Consider the following 12,259-nt stretch of genomic DNA (forward strand, 5'->3'; position numbering starts at 1 on the left):
TAATGGGACAATCGGCTGCTCAGCTGTTCCATGGCCAGGTGTGTGTTATTCCCTCATTATCCCATTTACAAGGAGTAGATAAAAGGTCCAGAGTTCATTTCAAGTGTGCTATTTGCATTTGGAATCTGTCAACTCTCAACTCTCTAAAGATCCAAAGAGCTGTCACTGTCATTGAAGCAAGCCATCATTAGGCTGAAAAAAACAAACAAAACCATCAGAGAGATAGCAAAAACATTAGGTGTGGTCAAATCAACTGTTTGGAACATCCTTAAAAAGAAAGAACGCACCAGTGAGCTCAGCAACACCAAAAGACCCGGAAGACCACGGAAAACAACTGTGGTGGATGACCGAAGAATTCTTTCCCTGGTGAAGAAAACACTCTTCACAACAGTTGGCCAAATCAAGAACACTCTCCAGGAGGTAGGTGTATGTGTGTCAAAGTCAGCAATCAAGAGAAGACTTCACCAGAGTGAATACAGAGGGTTCACTACAAGATGTAAACCATTTGTGAGCCTCAAAAACAGGAAGGCCAGATTAGAGTTTGCCAAACAACATCTAAAAAAGCCTTCACAGTTCTGGAACAACATTCTATGGACAGATGAGACCAAGATCAACTTGTACCAGAGTGATGGGAAGAGAAGAGTATGGAGAAGGAAAGCAACTGTTCATGATCCAAAGCATACCACCTCATCAGTGAAGCATGGTGGTGGTAGTGTCATGGTGTGGGCATGTATGGCTGCCAATGAAACTGGTTCTCTTGTATTTATTGATGATGTGACTGCTGACAATAGCAGAAGGATAAATTCTGAAGTGTTTTGGGCAATATTATCTGCTCATATTTAGCAAAATACTTCAGAACTCATTGGACGGCGCTTCACAGTGCAAATGGACAATGAACCGAAGCATACTGCGAAAGCAACCAAAGACTTTTTTAAGGGAAAGAAGTGGAATGTTATGCAATGGCCAAGTCAATCACCTGACCTGAATCCGATTGAGCATGCATTTCACTTGCTGAAGACAAAACTGAAGTGAAAATGGCCCAAGAACAAGCAGGAACTGAAGACAGTTGCAGTAGAGGCCTGGCAGAGCATCACCAGGGATGAAACCCAGCGCCTGGTGATGTCTATGCGTTCCAGACTTCAGGCTGTAATTGACTGCAAAGGATTTGCAACCAAGTATTAAAAAGTGAAAGTTTGGTGGATGATTGTTAATCTGTCCCATTACTTTTGGTCCCTTAAAAAGTGAGAGGCACATATACAAACTGTTGTAATTCCTACCACGTTCACCTGATTTGGATGTAAATACCCTCAAATTAAAGCTGAAAGTCTGCAGTTAAAGCACATCTTGTTCATTACATTCCAAATCCTTTGTGGTGGTGTATTCGAGCCAAAAAGATTAGAATTGTGTCGATGTCCCAATATTTATGGTCCTGACTGTACCTGCCTACTCACAAACTGTCCTATTTAAAAAAAAAAACGCATAGGCATAGGCATTTTCAGAAAATAAAATATACATTTATTCTGGGTAACAAAAAAAGAGGAAGGCAACGCTGGAGAAACTTTTGGAATTAGCGAAGCCTTTTGGCCCCCAGGGCAGACATTAAGTCTGTGGAAAAAATTTTTTTATCTTGAGGAGTCCATATAATTTGGAGCCCAATCTGGTCCAGGACTCCCAGAGATCAGGACCAGGAGCAGATGACATATATGTCCCCAGGCTGTGGTACTACACCAGCCTGCGTCTTCTGTCAGACCAGACTGAACCTAGGTCATCACTTTCTTCTCTTCACTGCAGCCTTCCCTCCACGCTTCCTTGCAGCCTTCCCTGCAGCCTCCCTTGGAGGCTGTGGCTCTGTTGGTGGACTTGTGGCAGGAGGAGGAGGATGGGCGTGCTCATATACATGGCTGTTCTCAGTCAGTTGGCCCCACAACCCCTTCTGAAGGGCCTCACCAAAAATTCCCTCACAGAGGAAGCATTGGCCCTCCCCCAATTTCATCAATCTAGTGTCTAGATAGCAGCCATAGGCCTCTTCAACGTCGGGGGGGCTTCTGAGGACATCAGTTGCTTCCCTAATGAGGCCCAGTGCTGCCTCCTCCATGATCGTTCTCTTCCTGGGCCTTTTTGTTGTAAGGCGGAGGGAAGGCACCTGGGATTGGGTGAGGCCCCTACTGGGCCCGGCCACCTCCTGGCTGACACTGGGCCCAGCCACCTCCTGGCTGACACTGGGCACGGCCTCCTTCTGCCTGCCACTTTCCAGATTCTCCTCTTGGCTGAGCTCATCCTGTGTATAAAAGAGGGACATAGTTTTAGTTTTTGCTTCATCAATCACACACAATTTTTAGCTCATGACTTGCAAATTGAATATTAATAAATAGAAAAGACTATCATTCTGACCCCAGCATTTTTCATTCTTGTCACAAACATTTTTGGCCACTACTTTCTATTGATATGTAAATCTCTTTGTTTTAAATCATTAATTTGTTATCAATTTTAACATCTTGTTAGCATTTTTTCAAGCTGGTGACAAATATTTTTGGCCACTACTGTCAATTGATATGTATACATCATATTTTGGATAAAATCCTTAATAGGTAATCAATTATGACATCTAGTTAACATCATTAATATTAGGATACTAAATATGTCTAAAAATAATATACCTGGCTCCAGCTGGGCACATCCACTTCTTCCAGGATGGAAGGCCCAGGTTGTTCCTCATCAGTCTCTGCTGGGGTTGAGGGAAGGGTGGAGGGAAGGCTGCAGGGAAGGGTAGAAAGTGATTCCCTGGCTTTAGTCTGGTCTTCCAGAAACCACAGTTTGTTGAAGTACCACAGCCTGGGTACATACACTTGCGCTGCTGCTGCTCCGGATCTGAGTGATTTCTGGAATCTTATTATGCTCCTTCTTATAGATGTTCCCCAAGATCCCATTTTTCTTTTCCAAGAACAGGATGGTTGCATCAGAGACCGAGTCTTCACAAATTCCAGAAATTTCTCCAGCGTTGACCTCCTAGCTTGTTTATTATAATATAAGCTGTGTTTCACCTCCCACAAATTCCTCATCTCTCTGTACCTGTCTATGAAACTGGCCATGAATTCTGGGTCCTTATAGTGATTCATATTTGCTGTAAGACAATACACAAGACAAAAACACTAATCTCAGCCAAAACTCTCATAATCTTATCCCAATATAGGCCTCAATCTTGAAGCAGTATAGACCACTGATGGCCCAAGTTTAAATTTTACCTTCGTTTAGGACGCTTGCAACTTCCGTACCTCCTTCCTCCGCACACAGATCGTACGCACGACACATGCGTGTAAGATTGATATACACTGCGCATGTGTGAAATTCCGCCTGCGTCGCCCGCCCATGACGTTCTTTCTAGAATGTTCCCCGCCCCTTCTCTTTAGGCGCGTAGTAGGAGCGACATGGTGGAGAAAGAGCAGGTGTGCGTTAATTCCACTAACGGGGAGGAGGAAAGCCCGGAGACAGAAATGTCCCGATCCCGGAGGCAAAGATTTAAGGCCTCAAATATGGCCTTTATAGAGATGGTGGAGATGGTGGACATATTGAGGAGGAAAGGCTATGATGGGAAGCATGGACCGTACACCAACCCTAATGAGAGAAAGATAAAAAGATAAGTACAAGTATAGCTCAGAACTACTGCCTCCACAGATGCAATCACCACCAGAGTGGAAAATGCTGGGATAGAGAAAAGTTGAATGTGGGTGAGGCACTAATCTGGTAATTTGGCAATGTGTTGTAACAATGTAACTACATAATGTTGCAACTTCTGGTGAGTAAGAGGTGGTGAAAATATGTAGAATCCCGTATAAATGGTATTACACACAAAATAGTGACAGTGTATGAAGGGACAGATACTTCAAAAAGTGATTTGCCTCATACAACTTACGTCTACCACATGATATTAATATTGAAAAAGTGTAAAATCATGACAAATATGTCCATTAGGTCATATCATGCATACTAAAGTGCATCTTCTTATTCCAGTGCTTCCTTAGTGACAGTGCTGCTTATTCGTGTTCCTACTGTGCAAACACTCACCGAATACCATCACCCCTACAGGGGTATTGCGCGGTCACAGTTTTTGCCACTGTGTAGCAATTCCTGGCAGTTCCGGATCGTGTTTTTAATATTGTTCAACATGAAAGAGAAGGGGTGCCCATAGCACAAAAAACATTTAAAAATAAAAATACACTGGTGCTCAGAAATAATGAAGCAAAAAAGTCATAAATCAAAAAGTCATATACTGAATTAATCCAGGTGTTCCATGGATAATGTTAATTAAAAATATCAAATGCTGGAAAACAGTCCATAGTTCAAGGGAAGTCCATAAAAGTGAACAATATGTTGGAAGACACCAGATAAAGGAATTTTCTTGTAGGGCACAGTATCAGGCTATTCACAAAGAGCCGCTCTTCTCTGGAGCGAAGTCAGCTCAGATTCATGAAAGAAAAAACAAAAGGAGAGGCGCGCCTCTAAGTAAAAAGGTTTATTGCAATTGACAAGTTAAAAGTATCCACTTACATGTAAAAACGATGTTCTGGGTAGGATGATGTATTTCAGAAGAAAGTGGAGGGACGAACGCCGGTTCCCAGGAAAGCCCCAAACCTATGCCGCAATCCGGCACAGAGCCAGGACGGAAAACACGGCTTATCTTGCAGAGGAGTGGAGCAGCAAACCGAGGAAGCGGCCTGTGAAAAGCTGGAAACAACACAACGCATTTCTGAGCGTGCGCAAGGTCTGTAAGGCACATGCGCGCTCCTTTTTCAAGTGTAAGGATAGGGGAAGAGTAAGGAACTATTTATGGGAGCCCTCTGCTGGCTGAAGACGCTCACAGCTGATTGATTAATCAGCGGTGGGTATACCTCAAACATTCATGTATTCTCAGGAAGTTGCGATCTCTAAATGTGTAAGAAGATATGTATATATTACATACAAAATGTATTTAAAATCTCAAGGTTTATATATTCTGTGATAGGTACATACTGTGCTTGAAAGGTAATATAATGATAATAATGATCACTATATCTAGTCGAGACATATCATATCAAAGGAGAAACAATGATTTAAAAAAAATTAAAATAATTCTATAACAAATAGCACTGGAGGGGCTACTAAATAAAAACAATGGAAGTTTTTTAAAAAGTTGTCATTGAATAAAAATAATACTAATAAATAAAGAGATTATTATTAAAAACATGACATTCAATATGATAATGGTAAGTTCCTAACAAAATATAATGAAAGGAAGGAAGAGTAGATAGTTGAAAGACAATGGAATAAATGGATGTACGCGTAGTCATACCAAACCCAACAGTTGTGCATGGTGTGCACAATATGCTAGGTAACATGCATATTAAATCGCATCATAAAAGGTTGGTGAGGGACCTGTATGATACATGCTTAATGCACAAGACATGCAGCGTGTGCTTGCACCTATTGTTGCACACAAGCATCTAGCAAAAGTGCATAAAATGGGATAATTATAATTATTGCTAAATCACCAGATATGATGGGCAACATGAACAAAGAAACAGAAAAGGAAATATTAGACAATAAAATTGTTGTAAACAATATTATTCAAAAATTAAATTATTTTAAAGAATGGTATTGATTTCAAGTTCCTCATTGAGTCCATTGGGGCAAGCGTGTCAAGGGTGTAGATCCAGAATGTTTCGCGTTCGCATAATCACAAAAAACGACCAGCTTCTGATAGACCCTTAGGTATAGATTCGATGACCCACACTCGAAGGCCTGTTGTAGAATGAGCATGATACTTTAAAAAATGGCATGGCACACTATGTTTATCACAACCTAATTCCACCAAACGGTGATGCTTGTGCTTGCCAAACCGTTGTCTTAATGGGCAGATGGTTCGGCCAACATATAAAAGCTTGCAAGAACATATGAGGCAATACACCACATAATCACTGGAGCAATTGTGAAATTTTTCAAAGAGGAAGAGTCTACCTTTATGGATAAAACTCTTTTGTCCACGATTGACAAATCCACAAGTCAGGCACAATGGTTTATTGCATCTGTACATTCTGATAGGGTTGAAATAATGACTTAGAGTTCCACTTTAATTGTTTCTGTTTTTTCTTACCTGTGTACGTATCAATTGTTCTATTTAAATAGTTTGTGCTCCTTTCTTACCTGTGTACGTATCAATTGTTCTATTTAAGTTGTTTGTGCTCCTTTCTTACCTGTGTACGTATCAATTGTTCTATCAATCTGTATCTAGATGGAATTTGGAACTGCTGAATAATCATTACATGTTCGCTGATGAGAAACTCTTTGTACCTTAACCTCATTTGGTAATGCCGATAAGATTACTGCTTTTGGAACTGCCTATAAAAGAAGTAAAGGGAGCAGTCCTTTTTTGGGGATGCTCAGAACTTTGATACAGACATACCTGACTCCGTGTCTTAATTCCTATATGAAGCAATAATTAGACAAAGCAATATAAACTATAAGCAACTTATTTAAAAGTTGAACCTAACATTTTGGCGCCCGAAACAGGGACTCACCGGTGATACTACAAGAGGTGGACGAACGCGGCTGACGGAACAAAAAGACAGGCATTCCGGGAACCACAGATCAAAAAAAAAACCTGCGCAGGTAAGAAAAAGCTTTATTTTTCTTATATTCTGTGCTCCCCTGATTTGTGCCTATCCGTTCTGTCAGTTACGGTTCTCCTGGTTTTAAAACACCAGCCTCTGTAGTGGTGAGTCTAGAATTACTGCATATTTTAGTTTATATTGCTGGAATTATTTGTTTGTTTTGTTATCTGTGTTTGTCTTGTCTGTCTTGTTGAGAAAGTGAATGAGCCTTGTCAAGGATGGTATGAGTTAGAAGGGGATTGCCGAACTAAGCAACGGAATGCGCCTTACCTCACACGATTGGGAACCTGAGGGCTTGTGAGCTTGGGGGGTCTGACGCTTATGCTTAACCTCACATCTAACTCATAAACCATAGACGGGTTGAGAGTATAAGCCCTGTCTGCTCCATAAAGCAGGGATAAGAGTGTATGAGAGGGATTCCCAGATACGGGGAGGGAATAAGGTCTCAACAAAGTCCCGAGATCTAGTCGGATACCTGGTCACTTAAAGGAATGCTTGTATATGTTGTAGCCGCATTTTTGTATATGTTGTAGCCGCATTCTGGTTTGTTATTGGGCTAGCATATAAAGTAATTATTTATTATTGGGCTAGCATATAAAGTAATTCGGTTTCAGAAATCTCATTCCGGAGAGGTTTCTAGAATTCTAGCACCCTAGGAGGAAGGCAACGAGGAACTAGTGTAACTTAGCTGGTTTGCTATTGGGCTAGCATATAAAGTAATTATTCATTCTTGTATATGTTGTAGCCGCATTATATTGTACACTAAGTGTCCCACACGCTACCTAGGCAGGACTGTTAGAATGGGCCAGAGGAACACAAAACCCCGTCAGGGAATTGTGGCGCACTATACGGTGCCACAGATAATTAAGAACATTTATGGGAAAACCGAAGCACAGGACTTAAAGGATGTCCTTCGTAAATTTAAGGTGAAAGGAGCAGCGGGCTTAGACCCGGATGTATGGAGTGAAATAAAAAGGGACAGACAAGGAGAGGTGTTAGAGAAGCAATGGATGCGTCAGGTTCAATGCTTAATTAAGGTCTCAAATAGAGCGAAAGAAGAGGGGTGGAAGTATAATCCAGATTGTGATGGTTGGGATATGAAAGATAGAAGAACAAAAAATGTCGAGGCTCCCAGCTCAGCCATCCCACCCCCATACACTGACGTAGAACGCAAACCACACAAGATATATCCGGTACTTGAGGGGAGAGGATGGGTTTGTCAGGATTGTGGAGCACAAAAACCCAGAATGGGCAGTAGAATGTGTGCATTGTGGGGCACAAAAACCTCATCCAGAAACTGTAGCTCCCGTACGCACTGATACACGCATTGTTCAGGTAAACAATCCAGAATTTGGACAAGCAGCCCATCCAAATGCCCCACCTACTGTCACTCGTAGAATGCAAATAAGGACTTGGGCACCATGGTCGGCAGACACCCTTATGGCATTAATACAGAGCGCCCCAGACCCGGTAGCAAAGCCAGCTGCTTTTTGTAGATTTGTGACACAGTTAATGAATACACATGAAGCGACCTGGCAGGATGGGGAGGATCTATGCAGACACAAAATGACTCTGACCCTGTTTAACCAGTTTATGACAGAAATAGGTCCACACAGACCTGCAGGACAAGTTGATGGGGATGGCAATTTAGAGACAGGACATGTCAGACATATAGACTCAAGGGCCCCTTTTATTGCTAGATTAGAAGCTTTTTGTCAGGCAAAACAACAGGAGAGGGGGTCCATATCACCCATGAAGCAAATGCCAGGACAGACTGTATCAGAATTTTACTTATCTATGGAAAGTATGATGGCAGATGGGGGATTGGACTTGGCCCTGCCAGTCACGATCTGAGCCTTCAATAGACAGTTTATGGAAGGATTAATTCCACAGATAAGTGAAAGACTGAAAGCTTGCACACCACCCTTAATTTGTTGCGATTTTTGGCAGAAAAAGGTTGCAAGGTTAATAAGAAAAAGTTGCAAGTGTGTCCCAAAAAGTTATCTTTTTGGGACATTGTATATCACAGGGTACGAGACATCTCACTGAGGAGAGGGTTCAAGTGATAAAGGGAATGTTACCCCCACGGAATTTCAAACAATTGCGTGTGTTTTTAGGTATCGTGTCATATTGTAGACAGTGGATACCACATGCTAGCGCTTTGATGCAGCCATTATACGATTGTTTGAAAATTGTACCGTATATGCTTACAGAAGTAGCTTATGAATCGTTTATCACTTTGAAAAAGTTGTTGATTTCTGCCCCGGCTATTGGTATACCAGATTACACCAAGATATTTAATCTGTACATTGCTGAGATCACTGGACACGCCACAGGTGTTCTGACACAGGCACATGTAAAACAAAGACCAGTCGCTTACTTTTCAGCAGCATTAGATCCAGTATCTAGAGGTTCACCGTCCTGTGTACGGGCGGTAGCTGCAGTGTCAATTATCATAGATAAGTCATCAGAGATTGTTCTAGACAATCCAGTCGTAGTGCATACCACACATGACATACATGCAATCTTGTCTCAGGTACAGCCCAAACACATTTCAATGGCTAGGCAATTAAGATTACAGTGTACTTTACTCTTACCTCCAAATGTTACTTTTCAGCGCTGTACAACCTTAAATTTGGCCACCTTTTTGCCTCTTCAGTCACCAGATTTGGCAAGGGGGAATGATAGTACTAATAGTACTAGTGAGAAAATAAATGAGGACACTGACACTCTTTTGTTTAAAGAAGTAGATCAGCACGATTGTTTTCAGCTCATGGAACAGGAGACAATGGGATTTCCACATGTTACAGATACACCAATTTTAAATGCTGAGCACACCTTGTATATAGATGGTAGTAGGTTTGCTGATGACAAGGGTAAATATCACACAGGGTATGCTGTAGTGACTGATACGCAGGTAATTGAAGCACAGCCCTTACCAGCCCACATGTCAGCACAGGAAGCAGAATTAAAAGCTTTAGAACAAGCCCTAGAATACTTAAAAGAACGAGAAGGGAATATTTACACTGACTCTGCCTACGCTTATGGTGTAGCGCACGATTATGGCCACATATGGAGGGCTAGAGGTTATCTGACAGCAGCAGGTACACCTGTAAAACATGGAGAAGGGATTAAGAGAGTCCTGAACAATCTTCAAAAGGTTAAACGAGTAGCCATTATGAAGATAGCGGCACACACGAGCGCAAAAACAATTGAGGCAAAAGGAAATGCATTTGCAGATTTGACTGCAAAACAGGCAGCTCTAGGGGAAGGAAGCCCTGAGACCTTAGCAGCGGTAGAGGTGAGTATCCCAGAACCAACATGGCAGCAGCTGAGTAAATTACAGGAGCAAGCAGGGGAGAGCGAGAAAGATAAGTGGGTCAGGATGGGAGCAGCACCAGACCTTGACAATGTATGGAGGGAAGGAGGCAAAATATGCCTGCCTGCCTCTCTGTACCCAGAAATGGCAGCGGCAGTTCACCTACCCACACACGTCAGTTCCAATTCCATGTATAGGATTGTGAACCAAGGATGGCTTGCCCCTGGATTCAGTAGCACTGCAAGAAACTACTGTGCAGCCTGCCAAATCTGTCTCCTGAATAACCCAGGACAGAGAGTAAAAACCCCACGTAAACATCAGGTCCGGGCCCAATACCCCTTCCAGAGACTGCAGATTGATTACATACAAATGCCTAAGAGCGGCCCTTTTGAATTTGTCCTCGTGTGTATCGATTTATTCTCAGGTTGGCCCGAAAGTTATCCAGTAAAATCGGCTACAGCTAAAGCCACAGCTAAGAAACTGATCACTGAGTTAATACCTAGGTTTGGTCTTCCTGAAACCATAGAATCAGATAGGGGGACACACTTTACAGGAGAAATCATGCAGAATGTGATGACCATGTTAGGGGTTCAACAAAGTTTTCACACCCCTTACCACCCACAGAGTTCAGGATCAGTGGAGAGAGTAAATGGGACAATAAAGTTAAAAATACAAAAAGCCATGCAGGAGTTAAACAAGCCTTGGCCAGAATGCCTGCCTTTGGCTTTGTTCTCTATAAGGTACACTCCAACAGGAAAGACAGGATTATCCCCATATGAGATACTTTTTGGGAATGCACCTAGATTGGGTTTATACTTTCCACAGAGTATGCAATTGCAATGTGATAGTTTGACTGCATATGTGATACAATTACAACAACGTCTAACTAAGATCCACAAAAGTGTGTATTCTTCTCTTCCAGACCCTAATTCAATAACAGGTACACATACTCTGCTACCAGGGGATTATGTATATGTGAAGAAACACACCAGAAAGACATTGGAACCCAGGTTTGAAGGTCCTTACCAAGTACTCTTGACCACAGCCACTTCAGTAAAGCTGGAAGGAAAGCCTACCTGGATACACGCATCACACTGCAAGAAACAACCCGAGAAAACAACATGATGAAATATCTACTTACATATTTTTTGTTGAAGATTGTTGTTTTACAAATATATGCATGGACTCCTGGTATTAATGTACTTGAGGTAGAAGAAACAATGACTTTTGAATGGAGTATAGATGATCCTAAAGTAGCAAATGTATCAGGATATGAGATAAATAAGGATTACACTGTGGGTAATTATACTGTTGAAGGACATAGGCGACCGTTTCATGTAGATGTAGGTATAGCATGGATACAGGCAGACCCCCTCTCAGAAGTAACCGAAACTTTCCAGTGGAATGATAATATGGGTTTCCCCTTTAACAATAGTAAGAACCATAGGTGTCATAAAATATCCCTTTCACAGACATGGAAACAAGCCCGGGAACGGGTAGTGGGACAAATGTACCAAATATTAACAGTCATGGCAGAAGGAGGGAATATTACCGAAGGGATGTTCAATCTGACAGATATTACCGTTAATCAATCCAGTACTTTCCTCTGTGCATCTTGGTGGAGGGAAGAGAGAAATGATGGGTGGTATTGGAGTGCAGAGGCCTATGGGTTTCACATACAAATGGAGGAAGAAGTAACGCCAACAATTGAATCTTCCATATTAACACCCGTACCAAACACTTGCATAAATGTATCAACATCACAACAGAAAACAAAAATAAAATTCAATATCACCTTTCCCTCTATACCGGAGTGTAGGTATAAACGAGAATGGTACGACACACTATTGGGACTGACAGGTACAGGGATGGGAATTTTAAACTCGGTCGAGATAGAAGAAATGAACAACAGATGGAAGCATGCAGGGGGACACATAGCTGACAGCTTGACTATCACAAGCAAATGGTTACCCACCACTTTTGAAACCCAACTGCAAGAAATACCCCTATTACAATTTTTGGGAGGGTTAATAAATCACACGATAGGAGCAGAGCTTCAGCTGTGGAATCAAAGTCAACAGTTTGTAAATTTCACACAGTGCTCTTTTAACCTCTTATCCTATCATATACAAATAAATAGAGCCAGGACTGAACTTCAGTTGGGAAATTATCATACCTGGATGAAATATTTTAAAGGTCTAACTGACGATGGTGTATGGTTCCAAGTAAAAGGGGATAAGATAGAATGTGAGGAGAAATGGTGTGTAGGAAGGTTTGAAGCATATCGGGTAGCAGA

The 12,259-nt window shown here is 41.8% G+C and overlaps 1 protein-coding gene across 4 annotated transcripts in view; it reads left to right on the forward strand.

Annotated features, from left to right (window-relative positions):
• Positions 1 to 12,259, forward strand: part of RECK (reversion inducing cysteine rich protein with kazal motifs) — a 1,099,858-nt gene that overhangs the window by 477,687 nt on the left and 609,912 nt on the right. The gene's annotated exons all lie outside the window — the stretch shown is intronic.

Source organism: Aquarana catesbeiana, linkage group LG05 (assembly GCF_042186555.1).
Source record: "Aquarana catesbeiana isolate 2022-GZ linkage group LG05, ASM4218655v1, whole genome shotgun sequence".
Taxonomy (NCBI): Eukaryota; Metazoa; Chordata; class Amphibia; order Anura; family Ranidae; genus Aquarana; species Aquarana catesbeiana.